Source organism: Gymnoscopelus braueri (genome assembly GCF_963280865.1).
Source record: "Gymnoscopelus braueri genome assembly, chromosome: 7".
Lineage (NCBI taxonomy): Eukaryota > Metazoa > Chordata > Actinopteri > Myctophiformes > Myctophidae > Gymnoscopelus > Gymnoscopelus braueri.
The window spans coordinates 474278-494645 of NC_137608.1; the positions used below are offsets into that span (position 1 = coordinate 474278).

The following is a 20368-nucleotide window of genomic DNA, read 5'->3' on the forward strand; positions in this document are numbered from 1 at the left end:
ATCAGCACCGCTGACACCTCTTCAGGGCTGATGGAGCCCTCCACAGATTGAGAGACAGCTCCAGCATTGGAATCAGATGATCCTGGTTCCACTTGAACAGCTTGACAGTTGTTTGTCACCCGGAAGGTATCCTGTACTGTACCCCTGACAACACCATTGACCTCATCCAACAGTGCAATGTAAGGCTCTTTCATCAGACGGTGGCTGACACATGACTTAACAAATGGCTCACGGCTGAGCGCATCGGGGACAATGTTCTTAACACCTGGCACATACTTCAGATCAAAGTCGAACGCTGCAAGCTTAGCCACCCATCTTTGTTCACATGCATCCAAGCGAGGCTTCGTTAGGATGTAAGACAGTGGGTTGTTATCCGTCCAGGCAGTAAAGTGTCTGCCCTTCAGCCAGTGGCTAAACTTGTCACAAATGGCCCACTTCAATGCCAGGAATTCCAGCCTGTGCGCTGGGTAGTTCATCTGTGACCGGGACAGTGTCTTGCTAGCGAAGGCGACAGGTCGAGCGATCTTTTCACCTGGTGGCACTTGAGACAGGACGGCTCCAATGCCATCGAATGACGCATCAACACCAAGAATGAAGGGGGCATTGAAATCTGGGTGGGCTAGAGTGACACTTATCATGAGGTCGTTTTTCAGAGTCTCAAACGCGTTCCGGCACGCATCGGTCCAATCAGCAGGCGACAACTTGACTTGACCTCCTTTCTTGACAGGTTTGCGACCTCTCTTGTGCTTGCGCTGAGGTTCAGCTGTGAGCCTGAACAATGGTTTTGCCTTCGCAGAACATGCCTCGATGAAACCTTGATAGTACATCACCATTCCTAGATACGATCTGATTTTACTAGGGCAAGGTGTTCTCCCATCAGACTCCATGAGGTCGATGACTTGGACGTCATTTATGGCTCTCACTTTCTCGTGGTCTGTCCGAACTCCATCTTCACTGATGACATGCCCAAGAAACTTCACAGTCCTTCTGAGGAAGAAGCACTTCTTGGGTGCGAGCTTAAGGTTGTGTTCCTTGAGGCGGGCGAACACCATCTGCAGGCGTCGGAGTGCAGCTTCCTCTGTAGGTGCAAATACCATCAGGTCGTCTAGGTAACACAACAGGCTTGTGAAATTCTCGTCACCGAATATGGACATCATCATCCTCATGAACGTAGCGGGACTATTGCATAGGCCTTGAGGGAGACGGTTGTATTCATGAAGTCCAAAGGGCGACGAGAACGCTGTATACTTCTTGTCATCAGGGTGCAAGGGGACGTTATAAAAGCCTGATGTCAGGTCCATTGTGGAGAAGAAAGCATTCCCACCGAGTGCGGCTAGAGCATCAGCTTGATGTGGCAGTGGGTAGGCATCCTTCACGGTTCTTGCGTTAAGCCATCTGAAGTCAGTGCAGACTCTGAGTTCTCCATTCCGCTTCCAAATGAGAACGAGTGCAGATGCATATTCGCTGTGCGACTTCCGAATAATGCCTTTCTCTTCCATCTCATTCAGAGTCGTCCTCAGTTTTTCATACTGACTTGGTGGTATGCGTCTGTAAGGTAGACGGAACGGCTTGTCGTCGAGAAGGTGGATGCGATGCACAAACTCTTTAGCTTCTCCACAGTCCATCTTGTGTCGGGAAAAGATTGACTCATACTGTTCGATGATGTGAAGGAGCTTGTCTTTCCACTGCAGCGACACTTCACATGACTTCAGATCAAGGTCTTGCAGTCCCAGAGTTTCCAGTGCACGCACCATGTCCTCTTCCGACCTTGGCCGTACATCTTCACTCTGCACACACTGCACATTGCACTTGACTTCGTCTGCTTTGGGCAAGTCCTCTACTGCGATACAGGGGGACACATCCGCAATTTTGGTGTTCCTTCTCAGCACCACAGCTTTGTCGGTAGGATTAATGACTTTAACAGGCACCCATCGGTCTCCCCAAAGAGGAGTAACAACTCTTCCAACGAGGATGTGTCTGGGTCTGGCCTTTGACTGTGTTGGCTCAACGACCACTGTACTGCCTGCTGACATCACGGCTGACTCAGGTAACTTGCCCCAGACAAGGTGCTCGCTCTGCGGTTTCAGTGTCACACAACTCTTGACCTTCACCGTGCCCACCTTATCTGGAATGCAGTCACCTCTCCATCTCTCTGTGTTAGAAAGCAGTGACAGGAATTGGCAGTGGTCATCGGTCTGACCATTGTTGGGCGAGGAAACTAGTCTCCAGTAGCTGTCAGTGCTCTTCAGTTGAGTTAGAATGTGCTTGATGGCATTGCTGCCAAGGATCATTTGTTCTGTCTGGCCTGGAACAACCATCGCTGGGACGATCATTCTGCATCCGTAAACGGTGACATCAAGGTCATACATATCTTTGGGGGAAACGCGGTGTCCACCACAGCCTATTATGACATAATCATCAGCTGTGTTTCTTATCATGTCAGGGCATTGCTGCAGCAGGGACTCAACAGCAGACTCACTTATTGTACAGGCCATCGACCCGCTGTCCAACAGTGCTTTGAGAGTGGGACCATTCTTCACAGGCACAGGCGTGTAGAACAGGCTGTTAGTCTCTGCTATTCTCTGGGATCCCTGAAAGATCAATTTCTTGGATGAGGGTATCGTACTGCTATACAGCTCATAGAGGGACTCATTATCTTGCATGATGTCAGGTTTCTCATTACTGTTGGGAGGCTTATTGGGTTGATCTGCACTGTCCTCCGTTGTGTGCAGACCAGTCAGTTTCCCTGCTGCTCCGGGACAGTCCTTTTTTCTGGACAGTCACGGCGTGAATGGCCTGGGGCGTGGCACTGGAAACAAAGCCTCTTCTCCCAGCAATGAGAGAATGCACTGTGATCTTCATCTTTGCAAATAATACATGGCTTGTCAGTGAAGCCGTCAATTCGGTCTGCAGGTCGCCTGGGTGGAGCTCGCCTCCTCATTTGTGACTGGTCAGAGGCTCCACGCAGCAGGACCTTCTCCAACATACTCATGACCTCTGCTAGGGGGACATACTGTGGGCCTTGTGTCTGAGGAGGCTCGTGACTGCTGTGGGTAGGGACTGGATTGTGGGTAGGGGCTGGGCTGTGGGTGGGGGCTGGGCTGTGGTATGGGGCTGGGCTGTGGGTGGGGGCTGGGCTGTGGTATGGGGCTGGGCTGTGGGTAGGGGCGGGGCTGTGGGTAGGGGTTGGGCTGTGGGTAGGGGCTGGGCTGTGGTATGGGACAGGGCTGTGGCTCACCTCAGCTTTGTGTACGGCAATGTCCATCCTCTTCACAGGGTGCAATGGGGAAGTTGTTTTGCAGCTCATCTCGGCGTGGTATTCATTCAGCACTTCCAGTACTTCACATGCCGACCACCTGTCAATTATTTTGGATCTGAAGGTGAGGGCTAGGTCTTTGCTGGGACAGTTCCTAATAAACATGCGAGTCACCTCCATTTCAGGGTTGTCAAGAGTTTTGCCCTGTTCTCTCAGGCAGTCAGTAGCGAGGTCAGCTGCTCTGTTTAGTCTCAGCCAGTAGTCATAGGGGTCTTCCTGGTCTTTGGGCAAAGTCGAGTAAAAGTCAGCTAAGGGGACAGCAGAGTACCTAGTACAGCTAAAGTGCTTTCTGAGGAGACCATAAATCATGTCAGGGTGAGCATAAACATCAATGTTGCTGTTTCTAATGCCAAACTTAACTACATCCTTAGCCTTTCCTCTCAAATGCATAAGGATTTCCTCAGCCTGTTCCTCAACCCTCACATTAGTCTTCTTAATGAACGTTCTCATCAGATCTTCCCATTCATACACTGTGATTGAGTCTGAGCCACCCCCTACAAAAGATGGTGGTTCCTTAACCTTTCTCTGTGTAACCAAATGGACTTGGGATGCATCCATCTGACTGGGCTGACTCAAAGTGCTCGCTACATTTTGTGTGACAGTGGAACTGGGAACTACTGTGTTGTGTGGCTGTATGCGTGACATGATGCTGTCAGCTAACTGATGTCCTATCTCCTGAATGACAGTCCTCATCTGGTCAGCTACAAACTCAGAATTGTCACTAGTAGGATTTGGTGTAGATGTGACCTGAGGCATAGGTGGGCTGGTGTGATGGTCAGCTACATTACGGACCCTAGCACTAGGAACCTCCTCCAATGAGGGAATACTAACACCTGGAGTGGGACTATCAACTGAGAAAAGGATGGGAGCATGCATAGCTCTGCCCCTGCCAACACTAATGGGTGTGCTAAACCGTGACATCTTTCCCAAAACAGTATAGTCCACACCAATAATGTGAATATCAAAAGTAGAAAAATAGCAAATAAATCAAAATGACAAAAACAATCTTTAGGTTGTGTGACACGTCACTGGTATGGCACACACAATTATCTGTGTCACTGTGACACCCTGTACTGTGTACAGTAATGAGCTTCACTGCTATGCTACCATGTGGACTGTACCCACAAATACTGTGTACTGATGGCCTCATGAAGTGATGTGGTAGGCAGGGCGGTCACCGGTCCGACGAGAAGTCACGGGTCATGGCACCAATGTAACCGCTGTATACCCGTCCCGCCAAGAACACACACAGAGGCACTGGGTTGGATGATGTGGTACTTTAGTGAAGCTGCAATGGGTTGGTTCAAGACACAAAACATGTGATTAGCACCTCCACTGGTTCTGACTTCACAGCAGAGTGCAGGTACAACTGCTATCATCTTATACATTCTCATAGTTTTCACATTCTCATGAAATGCATTACAAGATGTGACTTTAAACAATGTGTTTACAGTGGTTTTAACAGTATCTCTTTTTAACATGTGATCGTATAGTGGTTTTAACTGGGTTTTAACAATAATGCTTTTACAATGAATTCAATACAATCTGTTTTTAACTTGTATTTAGCCTGCATCATCCTTTTTATCGTTTTTATAATGAATGAAATAAGAAAATACAAAAACAAAGACGTCAACCAAAATGGATAATAAAATGGCCAAACTGCGCCCTCTGGCGGTAACCACAAAATACAGCATGCCACAACGTGGCTGCTTTGTAATGGCGGTTGATACAAACAAACATTTAGTCTTGTGAACGTCTGACTTAATACATACAAAACATTTAGTGCAACAACAAGTACCTGCAATGGGTTGGTTCAAGACACAAAACATGTGATTAGCACCTCCACTGGTTCTGACTTCTACAGGAAGAAATAACATTGATTTCAGTATCAAATACATAGTGCATCTAACGTGAGTTACAGCAACAAAACGAAAACACACAGAAACAACATATCAACTGCTGTTACAGGACAGTGTATCTTACTGTAAATCTCACGTTAGCTTTAGTGCAATTTATAATACTTTTTCAGAGCAGCATCAGACGTGACTTACCACAGCAGAGTGCAGGTACAACTGCTATGATAGTCACATGACCCGGTCACCTTTATAGACTTTCCAGCTACCAGTAGATGGCGCTAGCTAACCACTCATTGCAGGACAAACTATACATACATACTTTAGCAGGCATTTCACAATAAAAGACTAAGTCTTTCTTCTACCTGTTACATATATATATATATTTTTTTTTTTAACTTTTTCCACACAGAACTAGGAGATAACATGCATACAAACTGTCTCAATAGCGCCACCTGCCAAATCAGGACAATGTGGTATTGCAGGTGAAAGTGCTTCATAAGCCATAGAGAAGTTAGTTGGAATGAGTATATCTGAGGATTGATTTAGGCTCAAACCTTTTGAAAAACGTTTGAGGGACGTAAACAATATGATATTAAATATATATATATATATATATATATATATATATATATATATATATATAAATGCATAGTGTATATCCTTTAAATAGTAAAATCAATAGGAAGTTGACATTAGTATTAAAAAAAAACAGTACTGGGTTTGGTGATGTTCTATACTCTCAGAATCAGCTTTGTTTCTGTTTTTTTACGGTCTGAAAGACAGCCTCCAGAGCAGAGTCAATGAGGAGCATATTTTTGAATTATCGACTTCTAATCAATGTAGGCAAGGAGCAATTATTTCTGATTTCTCGTTATATAAGTGTGCGTGTGCGTGCGCACGTGCGTGCGTGCGTGTGTGTGAACAGATGATCCCATGTTTGTGTTTCTGCTCCATTTACCCCGGCTGGCACACACACACACACGCACACGCACACACACAGGCCAGCCATTAACGTAGGGGGGGGGACACACAGTCATACTACACGTTGTTGTCAGGTAGAAACCTTGTATGTCCAACTCTGTTCCTTTTTAATGATTAAAAACATTTAAAGTAGTGATAGCTTTGTTCTTTCTTTTTTTCTAAATTTAGAGTAGCAAAAGGTTTTGTGCCAGGGACCCCAGAAGAGAAGATTTTTGTTTAAAAAAAATCACAATTATTCGACACTCAAAAATGCTAAAAAGAAAATAGCAGATGTACAAGCTTGCAGCGTGGCACGAAGTGACGCTGTGAGCTTGTAGACCTGTTAATTTCGAATAGCCAATGCTAAAATCTAAAATGACACAGATGCTTTACCGGTTTTAATGGGTTAAGCCCATAGACCGTAAAAAAATTATGGACAAAGTTTCTACAGACCCGTTTTGAAGCCTGTTTTTCAGCGATTTCCAATCCGCCATCTTTCTATATCCGGCCCGAAATGCTACCGGATATGAATACTATTAGCTGCAACCGCAGCGAGGGCGGGGCTTCACTCGGTAGAACCAGTAGAAATCCTAGAAACATACCCTACTTTTTCATTCATTTAAAAATGAATGGGACCATAATTTACTAAACGCATGATAGTAGTGTCCTATATGCGGCGATTCATTACACCCTAATGGCCACTGGGGGAATAGGTGGCGCTGTTGCGCACATTTCTATTTATATTAATCTATATATATATATCTATTAATATATACATAAAAATAGCCTTTCTATTAATAACATCATTATAAATAGATTTAATCCGAATAGGTATATTTAGAATTTAATTCGTTCATTAATTAATGCATTCTTAAATCCTCTCTTTTTCAATCTAATTCTCTTTTTTCTCTTTTTTTCTCAATCGCTCTCTCGGTCATTTTGTTGCAGTCACTGTTAATCATGGGTCTGGGGGGGTGGGGAGCCAATGGCCCATGTATTCTCTATGTGTGACAAGTTCCCACGCTAGCATATCCTAAACAGCTGTCAATTCATTTCACTATCTCTCTCTTTCTATCTATCTATCTATCTATCTATCTATCTATCTATCTATCTATCTATCTACCGGGGCCTATGGCCCCTTATACTGTAGATCTGTAATTCTATGTGTGCGACACCTTCGTATGGGTGATCCATGATTGCGTGATGATCATAGAGTGAACCCCTCCGTTCTTATGACGGCTACTGGATGTAGGGGATCGTAATTAATCTCTGGGCTGGATAATGGACATCAGGGGTACTGCAGAATTTAAATCATTAGGGGATAAATACAAAATATAATGATATGGGGACTAAATGGTCATCAGTGGTACTGCAGGCATGCATATGTCTATCAGAATTTAAATCATCGGGGTGTAAATACAAAATACCATGATATAGGGGCTAAATGGTCATCAGTGGTACTGCAGGCATACATAGGTCTATCAGAATTTACCATACTACCATACATACTTCACTTGTCATATCATAGGTTTATTTTTTACTATTCTACTATTCTAAACTATTTAAGAACATTAAGAACATTAATAACATTAAAACAACTGCCGTAGCGATGAGAGTGATTAAAGTTGGAGTCTGACTGATCCCCACCACAGGGGGATTCTAAGCACAGGACTCAAGGTGAGATAATTGGAAGAGAGGATACGCACTGGGCGAAAAGAGCCAGAATCCCCAAATATCAGTTTTTTGATTCTCGCTAGAATACGGAAATTTCTGATGCATATCCTGAGTTTTGTTGATATGCAACATATCTGGGCAAATATTAACCTAATATACATCATGAAGATAATATATTGTACTAGGATATGAGCAACACTTTAATTTTGTCATGTATGTGTTCCGTAAATGACCTTAGATCATATCTGGATATATCTGTTCACAATATTCTTCTAGAATACTGATTAAGTCTATGGCATATCTGGATGTGTCAGATATTGAGTTCATATATCACTTAAAGTCATATCTTTACTCTGGAACCACTAAAGAATACAGACCATTTCCGATGCATATTGAAAGTTTTGTTGACATAAGCCATATTCATACAAATATGGATGAAATATTCATCTGCTTGTCATACACAATGTATGAATATGACGTAACGCAGTATATAGGAATATAATGACACCCTATTTCGAGTAGAATAATGGCAATATCTGTAGCATATATCATCATCTTTTGTCATATAAAACATATTTACTACAGATATTGCCATTGGACCTGTTTTGGGTGAGATATTTAACTGATATAGATAGGTCATGAAAATGGACAGAATCTGGTGATTTATACTGGGCAAAAAGGGCCTGAATCCGAAAATATCTCATTGGATACGTCACTGGATTTTATGTAGAATACAGAACATTTCTGATACATATCCTGAGTTTATTGATATGCCATATTTGGTCAAATATGAACCCAATATACATCATGAGGACATATATTATATAAGGATACCAGCTACATCTTATTTGTGTCATCTGTGTGTTCCAAATATCACCTTATATCCTATCTGGACATATCTGAGCACAATTTTTTTCTAGAATACGGATCAAATCTATGGCATATCTGAATGTGTCACAAATACAGTCTATGTTAAGCTCATATCACTTAAAGTCATATCTTGACTCTGGAGCCACTAGAGAATTAAGTATACCGGAATATATTGATACCCTATTTTGAGTAGAATAATGGCAATATCTGTAGCATATATCATCACCCTTTGTCATATATAACATAATACCAAAGATTTTGCCATTGGGCCTGTTTTGGGTGAGATATTTACCTGATATTGATAGGTCATGAAAATTGACAGAATCTGGTGATTTATACTGGGGAAATTGAGCCAGAATCCGAAAATATCTCATTGGCTACGTCACTGGATTTTATGTAGAATACAGAACATTTCTGATACATATCCTGAGTTTATTGATATGCCATATTTGGCCAAATATGAACCCAAGATACCTCATGAGGACATATATTATATAAGGATACCAGCTACATCTTATTTGTGTCATCTGTGTGTTCCAAATATCACCTTATATCCTATCTGGACATATCTGAGCACAATTTTTTTTCTAGAATACGGATCAAATCTATGGCATATCTGAATGTGTCACAAATACAGTCTATGTTAAGCTCATATCACTTAAAGTCATATCTTGACTCTGGAGCCACTAGAGAATTAAGTATACCGGAATATATTGATACCCTATTTTGAGTAGAATAATGGCAATATCTGTAGCATATATCATCACCCTTTGTCATAACATAATACCAAAGATGTTGCCATTGGGCCTGTTTTGGGTGAGAGTTTTACCTGATATTGATAGGTCATGAAAATGGACAGAATCTGGTAATTCTTACCAGGTGAAATCCCAAAATATTTATCCAGAAATATCATTAGATTTTCTGTAGAATACGGACCATTTCCGATACTTATCCTGAGTATTTGGTCAAATGTGAACCCAACATACATCATGAGGACATATATTATGTCAAAATACCAGCTACATCTTAATCTGGTGATTTCTATTTTCTTGATTATCTTGAGAATATGGATAATTTCTGGAACATATTTGAAGTTTTGTCGGTAGGCTCCACATTTGATAAAATATTGACTCAATATATGACTTTGGGAGGTATATAAAACCTTTTCATATGACACATATGTTATTCTTGTCATATTATGTTTTGATACAAAAATATTAAGATATTCGTATTAATTTGTGTAGAATACTGACAGTATCCATAGCATATCACTAAGTGAAAAGGTCCAGAATCCTTAACTTATAACAATGTATATTTCCTTGGATTCTCTACAGAATACGGACCAATGCTGATGCAAATGAGTTTTGTTGATATGTGCCATATGATATCTAGTCAAATATAGACCCAGTATCCTACAGAGGACATAGTATATTATACTAGGATTCCAGCTACATCTTATTTGTGTCATATATGCGTTCCAAATATGACCTTTGGTCTGGAAATGTCAGGTTATGGTAAAGACTACTCAATGTCAGGTAAATGACAAGTTGTTACACACAGCCATGATCAAATGAGAAACCTCCTCTCCTAGTTGATCTAAGCATACTGTGTACGCAGTGCATAACCCAAAGTCTGCAAATACTTTCAGTGCTCACATCCCCGGGTATGGACTAGTACTGTACTGATTACATCTATGGCATATCTTTGTGTGTCACAATTATCTTGGGTTCATATTATGTAAAATATTTAACTGATGTATAAGTTATGCAATGGGTCGAGCTCAAGAGCTTTAAGTGGATACAGTCTGTCTCACAGGTAGGGTCAAAATGGGATGGGGCTCACAGAGCCCAAGGATCCTTACCAGGGAAGCTAAGCATGCAGATCTGTTGTTTTTACCTTTCATAAACAACACAGAGGCAGCAAGCTTGTACATGTCCTTATTTCTGTATGCATTGCAAATGATTCTGCTTTGCTGGTAACTGGATAAAAACAGAACATCTCTGGGTAAAGACTAAAGACCCCCAGAAAGTATGCAGTTGAATTGGCTATGGGACAGCAAGCTGTCATTATATTTAGGGAAGTCTGAATGTTGATCAAGGCATACATTGGACTCTATCAGCGTTTCTCTTGAATTTAATGGTAGGTATTAGGTAAGTGTAAGCATTCAGTTAATCATCTTGGACGTGAACGAGACCAGTGTATAATCAGTGAGTCTATGGCCCTCTCTTGGTAAGGACCATGCTAAGTGATCAAGGCCTCTAGCAAGAACATCAAAGTTCCTTGATAAGTTCCATGAGGACACTAGCTTTGTATCCTAAATAGGAGGGCTAGTGTATCTATTCTGAAATGATAGAAACTGAGAGGACAAGTAGGGATAGGCCTATATTCCTCTAGTGGGGGGAGTAATGGAACACAATCCCCAATGCAGGCCTAAACTCGGGACTGCAATGGCGAGACAGACAGACAGACAGACAGACAGACAGACAGACAGACAGACAGACAGACAGACAGACAGACAGACAGACAGACAGACAGACAGACAGACGACAGACAGACAGACAGACAGACAGACAGTGTGTGTAAACAAAACACATACAGTGGTTGAGTACACAGTATGATGCTTTTCAAACATACAAAATAGGTGCATGCCGCTTGTACAAGGTGTTATTTTGTTGCACAAAGTATACAGCAGCATACTGCTTTGAAATAATGACCTCGGGTCTTGAACCCAGACTCCATGATTAAAGGCTTGTATACATATGGCAAACTGTTGACTATGCAAAGGTCTTGACCTCAGCTGTCAGGTATGGTCATTGTTAAACATCTATGGGGGACTATGGAAATGGGGGCAATTATCACCCATTTAATGATAAACGCACGCACGCACACGCACACACATGCGGAATATATTAATGTAATGAAAAAACTACAATTCACATTATAGATGTGACAGAACTTGTTACAGTGTATATATCAGCCCAACATACACTTGTTTTGGGGAAAAGTGGCACAGAAAAAAATAAATAAATCCTTTTAAATAAATATGCAAATATGGGTAAAATACTTAAAAAATTGGAACAATATATGGCAACCAGATATTAAACATAATTTACTGTATTCATCAATGCCTAACACAAATAATCATGCTTGAAATAAGTTAAAAAAAACGACATCATACAACAGACATCATATATTCATTGACAGGTTATATAAGCAAATGATCAGCTGTAATGAAATCTGATTTAAACACATTTTAATGCCCAAACTAACTGAATATATTGCATATCAACAGTGAATGAATGTAGACGCCATGTTGTAGTTTCTGAAAAAAACGACACATACAGCGTGTCAATGGAAAGCACTTCCAAAATTAACTACAAGTCCCACAATGCATTGCAGACGTCTGTTGCTTTGTGGGTGCATGCCCGCCAAATTTCAGTTTGAAAAAACGAAATGCGATTGGCTGTGTGCTAAAGTGCCATGACGTTGCAGGCAGCTATTGGCTCTTGACTCATTGGAGCAGCAGTGAACCTTGAATGAACTCTGAGTGCGCGCAGTCAGTAACTCTCATGCAGGATGCAGGCTCTGTGATAGCTGAAGTGATTTAGGTTAAAACGAACTGAAATAAAGGCACTAAAAGACTGTTGGACAAGAAAGTAAGTTTCTACAAGCTGCTGATATATTTGTGGAGACTTTTGGAGACTTTTGGCATGCAGTCACAGAGGTTGGAGCAGTGAGATAATATTACAGGTAATGCACAGCTTTTATATTTTCTCATGAAAATGCAGTGGTCCTTCATGTCAAGGACCCCCAAATCCAAAATAGAGGCTATTTGGCTGCAGACCCCCTTCTGAAAATATTTGCAACCTGAGCTTGTAGATCTGCTATTTTCAAATAGCTGATGTAATAGGGTGGTTAAACTGTTTTTTTCATGCTATATTAACTAATATAGCTAGGGAACCCCCTCAGAAACCTCTGGTGGTCCCTCCCTGGACCCCACTTTGATAATCTACTGTGTATTTTTACTTAATTAAAGGCATAGGGGAAGTGATTTTCTTTGGTTAAAATAAGTGTTAAATAGCTCTATATTGTGATAGTACTCATTGCTATAGAGTGTTTGTTCAGTAACAGTGTTAAATAGCTCTATATTGTGATAGTAGCTATAGTGTTTGTTCAGTAACAGTGTTAAGTAGCTCTATATTGTGATAGTAATCATTGCTATAGAGTGTTTGTTCAGTAACAGTGTTAAATAGCTCTATATTGTGATAGTACTCATTGCTATAGAGTGTTTGTTCAGTAACAGTGTTAAATAGCTCTATATTGTGATAGTAGCTATAGTGTTTGTTCAGTAACAGTGTTAAGTAGCTCTATATTGTGTGACAGTAATCATTGCTATAGAGATTTTGTTCAGTAACTGTTAACCAAACCGAAATGCCGATCTACAAGCTTGTAGATCTGCTATTTTTGGCTAATGTTCCCCTCAGAAAAGGAATTCTAGGTTTCAACAGGTTAAAAAAAAAAGTTCCTATCACACAAACATGTGTTGGCCCCCCTGTAGTAACTCTGAGGACCCCCTGTTGAAGACCCCTGCTATACAGTACCAATGATTACTATCACAATATAGTACTTTAACCTTACAAATTGTTTGTTTTAACCCAAAAATATCACTTACCCTACCTTTAACCAAAATGAGCTGTCATCCAATCTCTTATGCTATTTCTTGTTTGTGTCTACCTTTTGGTGCAGAGACAGGTAATTAATAGAGATAGTAATAATCTGGGCAAATGCAAACAGTGAGAAAATAAGGCAAATACCATTACAATTGACCTTTACTAATGTAATCTAAATTATTGTAGCCTACTGTACACTGTGCCAATTGTGGCTGTGTTAAACCATCAGCAGTGAATATAATGACTCAGTACTATGAGTATATTTACACTATCAAGTGTGAATATGAATGAATAGTCTTGTCAGTGCAACTTAACAGGCATCTGTTACATTTCTGTGATGTCATGTCATAATAATTTATTTGACTGTATACAAAGATTAACGCGTTGATACACAATTTAACTCAGAGATACAAATGAACCATAAAGCCTGGTTTATACTTTGTTGCACAAGGTGCCTGTATTAAAAATGGCTGGTCTACAAGCTCACAATGTGTTGCATCACTTGTAGATCAGCTATTTTTGTGTGACACCAGCGCACACCTATGATGGGGCGTAATTGAGTCCATTTATTGGTACCATTCATACACTCTTTATTGCGTAGTCTTTACATGGGCCTGGGGGCCAGACCCAGCCCCTGGACCATCTCAATCCAAAAAAGACCCCCCAAAACATGTCAATTTTAAAAGGCAGCAGATTTTGAGAAAAATCATTTTACTCATTCCAAATTGGTGGGCTACTAGTATTTACAATTTTAATCCATACTTGCATTCCACTGGTGAAGGTAGCTGTACAGTATGTACTCAAATGGTCAATATCAAAATGTTTATAATCGTGAGACAGTCTGCCTTGAGTCCATATATTTAACATAATGGTGACCATTTTGAATTTAGATGACCACAGACATGTCAGTAGGCAGAGATCTCTGATCGTCTGGCTTTCCCAGACTATATTTGTTTCTAAATTATTATTGATATGTTTGACCAAGCATCCAATTATAATTAACATTATCTGCCTTCCACAGCACATAATTGCCTTGGACACCACTGTCCACTGACCTTGGTCTGGTCTTGGTTTTTAAATGCATCTGTTTGTGTGTGTGTGTGTGTGTGTGTGTGTGTGTGTGTGTGTGTGTGTGTGCGTGTGCGTGTGCGTGTGCGTGTGTCTGTCTTCAGCTTCCGAACGCTTCATAAGGAGGAGGTTACAACTGCTGTGATCAGACACCAAAGTTGAGCCTCCACCAACTCCAAAGTAAGTTTTATATCAGGCTGTTAATCTGAGTAGTAATATGACCTTAAATTGGTTGTGATTTTAACAATTTGATGACCTGGCTTACCTGTGATCCTACTTTACTGAGGCACTACACTGTCTCTCTGCATGTACAGTATGTGATGTCTTAATATAATACACTTAGAGTTCATAACATGGTATTTGTGTTGTAATTTTCATTCACTAGGAGGCAGTGAAAAGATGGAGCTGGACGGGACCGGAGGACATAAAAAAGACGAAGACCCTTACCAGCAGGACAGATCGGGTGAGTTATTGCCCTGCTCTATTACTGTTGCATTTGATTGATCACGTGTATTATCAATTGGCTTTTTATGTAAGGGATAATTAACAGTGAGGTGGTCATTACTGAGAAATACGCTAACAGGGTGATGCAGGACTTGAATAAACACACTTGAGTGAATCAAAGATTCTCTGTCTGGTGGACATATTTTATTTCCTTCCCAAAAAGTGGATTTTACACAAAATGTGGGGGTCTGAGAGGCTTCCCACCATAGACAATAGGCTTTCAGCATCATGAAACTGCCTTTGTTTAAGCGAATATCAAAATCATACTTATGTTTACTCAAGTGTAGTGATCATACTTGCAATGGTTCCCAAACTGGGGGTCCCCAGATGATTACCTTAGTGCAACATTGTTTTCTCACTCGACAGTAAAGAAACCAACATACAGTAAAATTGTATACAGGGTACCTGCACATTTATAAAGTTACAATTTAAGGACTTTTAAGACCTTTTAATACCTCGATAGCCGATCTAAAATGATTAGCTTAATGTGCAACATTGTTTTCTCACTCAACAGTAAACACACCAACATACAGTGTATACAGGGTATCTGCACATTTATAAAGTTACAATTTAAGGAATTTAAGACCTTTTAATACAAAATTGGCCAAATATTATGTAAAAAATAGGCAAATATTGTGAAATCAGCCGATCTACAAGCTCACGCCTAGCAGTGCTAGGCGTTGTGAGCTTGTAGTTCGGATATTTTCACAATATTTATCTGTGGAACCGAGTCAAACTAAATGTAATGCCTACAATTCCAAGTGCTTGTCAGGGTGGGTTCCCCAGTTCAAATATGATTATTTTGGGGGGTCAGGGCTGAAAAGTACAGTTAGACTGACACCACTGTATTAATGTCCCTACAGACCACCGTCCGTTAAATCTATAGAAGCCTCGGAGAGAGATGGCAGGTCCAGCCGGAGGACAGGTATGTTCCCACCCCCCCCCCCCCCCCCACCTCTGAAATGCCTCTGTTTGTGAAATAACATAACACTTTTGTATCATGTTATGCTGAAAATATCAGTGCCCATACCCTAGGTGGGGTTGGCGAAAGGGCCTCTCTGTGTGGAGTTTGCATGTTCTCCCCGTGTCTCCTAGGGTAGATACCCTCACAAAAACATGCAGTAATCCTGGTCTCTATACTGCCTCCCCCTGGCCAGGGGCGCCTGATGGAGGGGAAAGGAACTGGTTGGAATAACGTGTTCCTTCCACGCGCTACGTCCAACCAGGGAAACTCTCCCCTGTCAGGTGATAAGAAGGTCAGTTGGCTCTCATGCATTGAAGGAGGCATGAGCTCGGCCCTGGCCTCCCTAGGTTGGCAGAGGGAAGGTAGTGCCCAGGATTACATAGACAATTGGCACTGGGTGTAAAAAATGGGGTTCCAAAATCGTGGGATAAACATTTTAGGAAAAAAATTATATTATGCTTAATGAGGGGTATCTTAAAAGTGTGATTTTCCACAGCTTCCGTACTGCTCACAATGAGGTGGTGACCCAGGCTGTGATGCAGGCTATTCACGACTCAGAGCCCCAGTGGACCACCAGCCTAGTCAGAAGTAAGTCTGATATCACGTTAATTTGGGGACTTATGTCCTTAAATTGCTTGTAATTTTAACAATTGGATGACCTGCTGCTTACCTGTGATCGTGAGGTATTTTCTATGTATGCGTTACCTTGCTTACTGCAAGTCGCTCTGGATAAAAAGCGTCTGCTAAATACCTACATTGTAGATTAGTGTTGATTTGACACTGTTAAAGATAACAGATGGCACACTAACCATCTAATATTGCAAAATGTTATATTGTTGTTTTTGTTAAAAAGGTAAGTTTTCTATTCAAATGGTAATTTCTATAGTGTTTGCTAAATAACAGGGGTCTCTTCTTGCTCTCAAATAAACAGAAAATAAATGTTCATCAGGAGAGTACCCCCATTTTGTTTGCCAGTTTACATTTTGTCTGCTCATTTCTTTGAGCAGACAAAATGTAAACTATCTGTGATCACTATCCTTTTGAGATGCCTTACTATAATACATTTAGAGTTCATAACTTGGTATTTGTGTTGTAATTTTCATTCACTAGGAGCCTGCAACAGGGCTTATGAGAACATCAAAGCCGCTCAGAAGATGGAACTGGATAAAGACCCTTACCAGCAGGAAAGATCGGGTGAGTTATTGCCCTGCTCTATTACTGTTGCATTTTATTGATCACGTGAATTATCAATTACCTTTTTTATGTAAGGGATATAACAGTGAGGTGGTAATTACTGAGAAATACACTGGAGGAGACAAAGCAGAGGGGTCATACAGTCCAAATGTTTATAGCTTGGGTTGTGTAGCTGCCATAATATAGCTCTGGTCCAGAGCTATATTAGTAGTAAAAAATAAACAATATACTAGTTTCACTACTCGCCAAAACAAAAACATGGGTTTCTGATCTTAAAGGTAGGGTAAGTGATATTTTTTGTTTAAAACTAAAAGTATTTTGTTAAAAGGTTAAAATACTATATTCTGATAGTAATCATTGCTATAGAGTGTTTTTTCAGTAACAGATGTCTCCCTGTCTCTCCAGCTCTTTAATAAACAGAAAATACATTTTTCGGTAGGTGTCAAAATCTCAGCCAATCAGGAGAAAGTACACATTTTTTAGCTTAATTTGTATAGTGTTCCAGTTCCAATTTTGTCTGCTCATTTCTTAGTGTCATCACTTCCATTTCACATTTCACTTGTTTAATCTGTATCCTAATCTGTATCCTGATTGAGTTCTCTGTCCTGGTTGGATAAAATTGAACTGAAACGAAAATGTATTTTCTGTTTAATAAAGAGGTGGAGAGACAAGGAGACTCCTGTTACTGAACAAACACTCTATAGCAATGAGTACTATCACAATATAGAGCTATTTAACACTTATTTTAACCAAAGCAAATCACTTACCCTACCTTTAAGCCTATTCTACAGATCTGTCATAGCATTTTTTTATTGTCCAGTCCAGATCGGTGGCACACTTGAGTGAATCAAAGCTTTTCTGTCAGGACGTTTTATTTCCTGGCCAAAAAGTGCATTTTACACAAAAGGTGGGGTTATAAAAGGCTTCCCACCATAGACAATAGGCTTTCAGCATCATAAAACTGCCTTGTTTCAGTGAATATCAAAATCATACTTAGGTTTTCTCAAGTGTAGTGATCCTACTCTCAATGGTTCCCAAACTGGGGGTCGGGGACCTTTTAATTACTTTAGTGCAACATTGTTTTCTCATTCGACAGTAAACAAACCAACACACTGTTTAACGCAGGGGTCTTCAACGTTTTCAGGCCAAGCTGAGAGAGAGTTGAAGCAGGGACCCCCTCTATATTGTATAAAATTGTGTTTCAGATAAACTTTCTTTTTTCTGGCTAAAGTTCTCCTCAGAAAAGGGATGCTAGGGTTCAAGTGGTTAATGTAAAAAAAAAAATCATATCAAACAAAGATTTGGCGGACCCCCTGTAGTAACTCTGAGGACGTCCTCAAGTTGTGAGTTTGTAGATCAGCTATTTTCACAACATTTATCTGTGGAACCGTGTCAACTAAATGTAATGCCTCAACTCCTAAAATTCCAAGTGCTTGTCAGGGTGGGGGGTCCCCAGTTCAAATATTATGAAGGGGGGTCACAGCCTGAAAAGCTTGGGAGCCCTTGTCATAATGTACACCTGTTCATTTTACAGTCAATGGAAAATGCACTGTTCCTGGTCCAGAGGTTAGCGAGAACTTTCTAATGCTCGGGACTAGAGCTAGCCATAATATAACCCTCATACTGTATTTACTTATTTAGTTTTGTTGATCGCTTTAAAAGTCTAACCTCCTCTTCTCATCTGTTACACAGCTTTTCAAGAAACGGGTCAAGATTGGGCAGAAGGGAGGAGAGAGAGAGGACTTGGACTACCTCAGTGGTGCGGACGCGAACTTTGTCGAGAGTGATGAAGACAAGACTGCCTTTAAAATAACTTCACCAAAGTGGCGCGCCGGACGGCTGTCCAAAATAATGGCTTCATGTCAAACTGCCCTGGATGAAAACCGAAGGAAGTGTGTGGAGCCGAAGTCCAACCGTGTTCGCACAAACTACGAACTCTTCACCAGACAAACCCCCCTGCTGCAGAGGGCAAGCATCACTATCTGCAGGAGAGTGAGAAGGAAGAAGGCGACACTGGAGTGTAAAGCCTTTTAGTTATACACTAATCCACGGAGCGCTGCCCTGTAGGTAGCGCGCCATTGCTGCGGTGTCAGACTCAGTCAGCAGCTGTTGCGGTTCTGTCCGTCTGTTGACGTTACTCTTTACCTGCTTGGTTTAATTACTAAATAACTATACATCTTTGTAAAGTTAGTGTTAGTAAAAGTTAGTAAAAGTTAGTAAAAAGCAGGTAAAAGACTCAAGAGTAACGTCAGTGACTGCAGCTGACTGACACCGAGTCTGACACCGCAGCAATGGCTGCGCCACCTACAGGGCAGCGCTCTGTGGATTTGTGTATAGGCTACTGGACTCCTAAGCTTTTGGAAGGGAGTATAAATGGTTCCAGTTCAGTTTACTTTGTTTGATTGGCTTAGCGGCAGATTTGGACTGGAAACACGTGAAGGTGTCATTATGTTTCTGGTTCAAATCTGATGCTGAGCCAATCAAACAAAGCTATGGGGAACTGAACTGGAACACGAAACATTTATGCACCCTTTCAAAAGCTTCGGAGTACAGTTGTGCACAGTTAACGGTGGTGTGTGTGGATGTTTTTATTTTAATACTGTTTTTAGGAGTACAGTTGTGAACAGTTTAGGGTAGTGTGTGTGTGTGTGTGTGTGTGTGTGTGTGTGTGTGTGTGTGTGTGTGTGTGTGTGTGTGTGTGTGTGTGTGTGTGTGTGTGTGGATGTTTATTTTAATATTTTTTTAGCATCACTCACACCCCGTTCCGTTTAAAAAGTCAGTTCAGTTCTCCAGAGACTTCTGCCCAATCTTGACCCGTCGTTCCTACCTTGTTCCTAGTTGTGTGGAGAGGGAGTTTTGAAGTGCGTGTGTGGAGAGAGGGAGAGTTTGAGGTGTGTGTGTGGAGAAGAGTTTTGAGGTGTGTGTGTGTTTTGGAGGTCTTGGCCCCAGCTCTGTTAAAAAATAAATATTGCTCATTTGAAAGTGATTTTTTGTTGTCATTTTTAGCTTAATATTTATCTTCAAAGTAGATCGGCCATGGTTACAGGCCGTATCAATACAATAACCTGACATAATATGCAAGTGGTGTTTGGACTTCAAATATGGTTACAGGTCGTATCAATACAATATCCTGACATAATATGCAAGTGATGTTTGGACTTCAAATATGGTTACAGGTCGTATCGATACAATATCCTGACATAAAATGCAAGTGGTGTTAGGACTTCAAATATGGTTCCAGGTCGTATCGATACAATATCCTGACATAAAATGCAAGTGGTGTTTGGACTTC

The 20368-nt window shown here is 41.0% G+C and overlaps 1 long non-coding RNA gene across 1 annotated transcript; it reads left to right on the forward strand.

The window, feature by feature from the left end:
• The first annotated feature begins 15797 nt into the window (after positions 1–15797).
• Positions 15798–19698, forward strand: LOC308088173. The gene is made up of 4 exons (XR_013933423.1): positions 15798–15843; positions 16379–16470; positions 16993–17076; positions 18769–19698. It is a non-coding gene; the product is annotated as an uncharacterized lncRNA (long non-coding RNA).
• Positions 19699–20368: the final 670 nt, after the last annotated feature.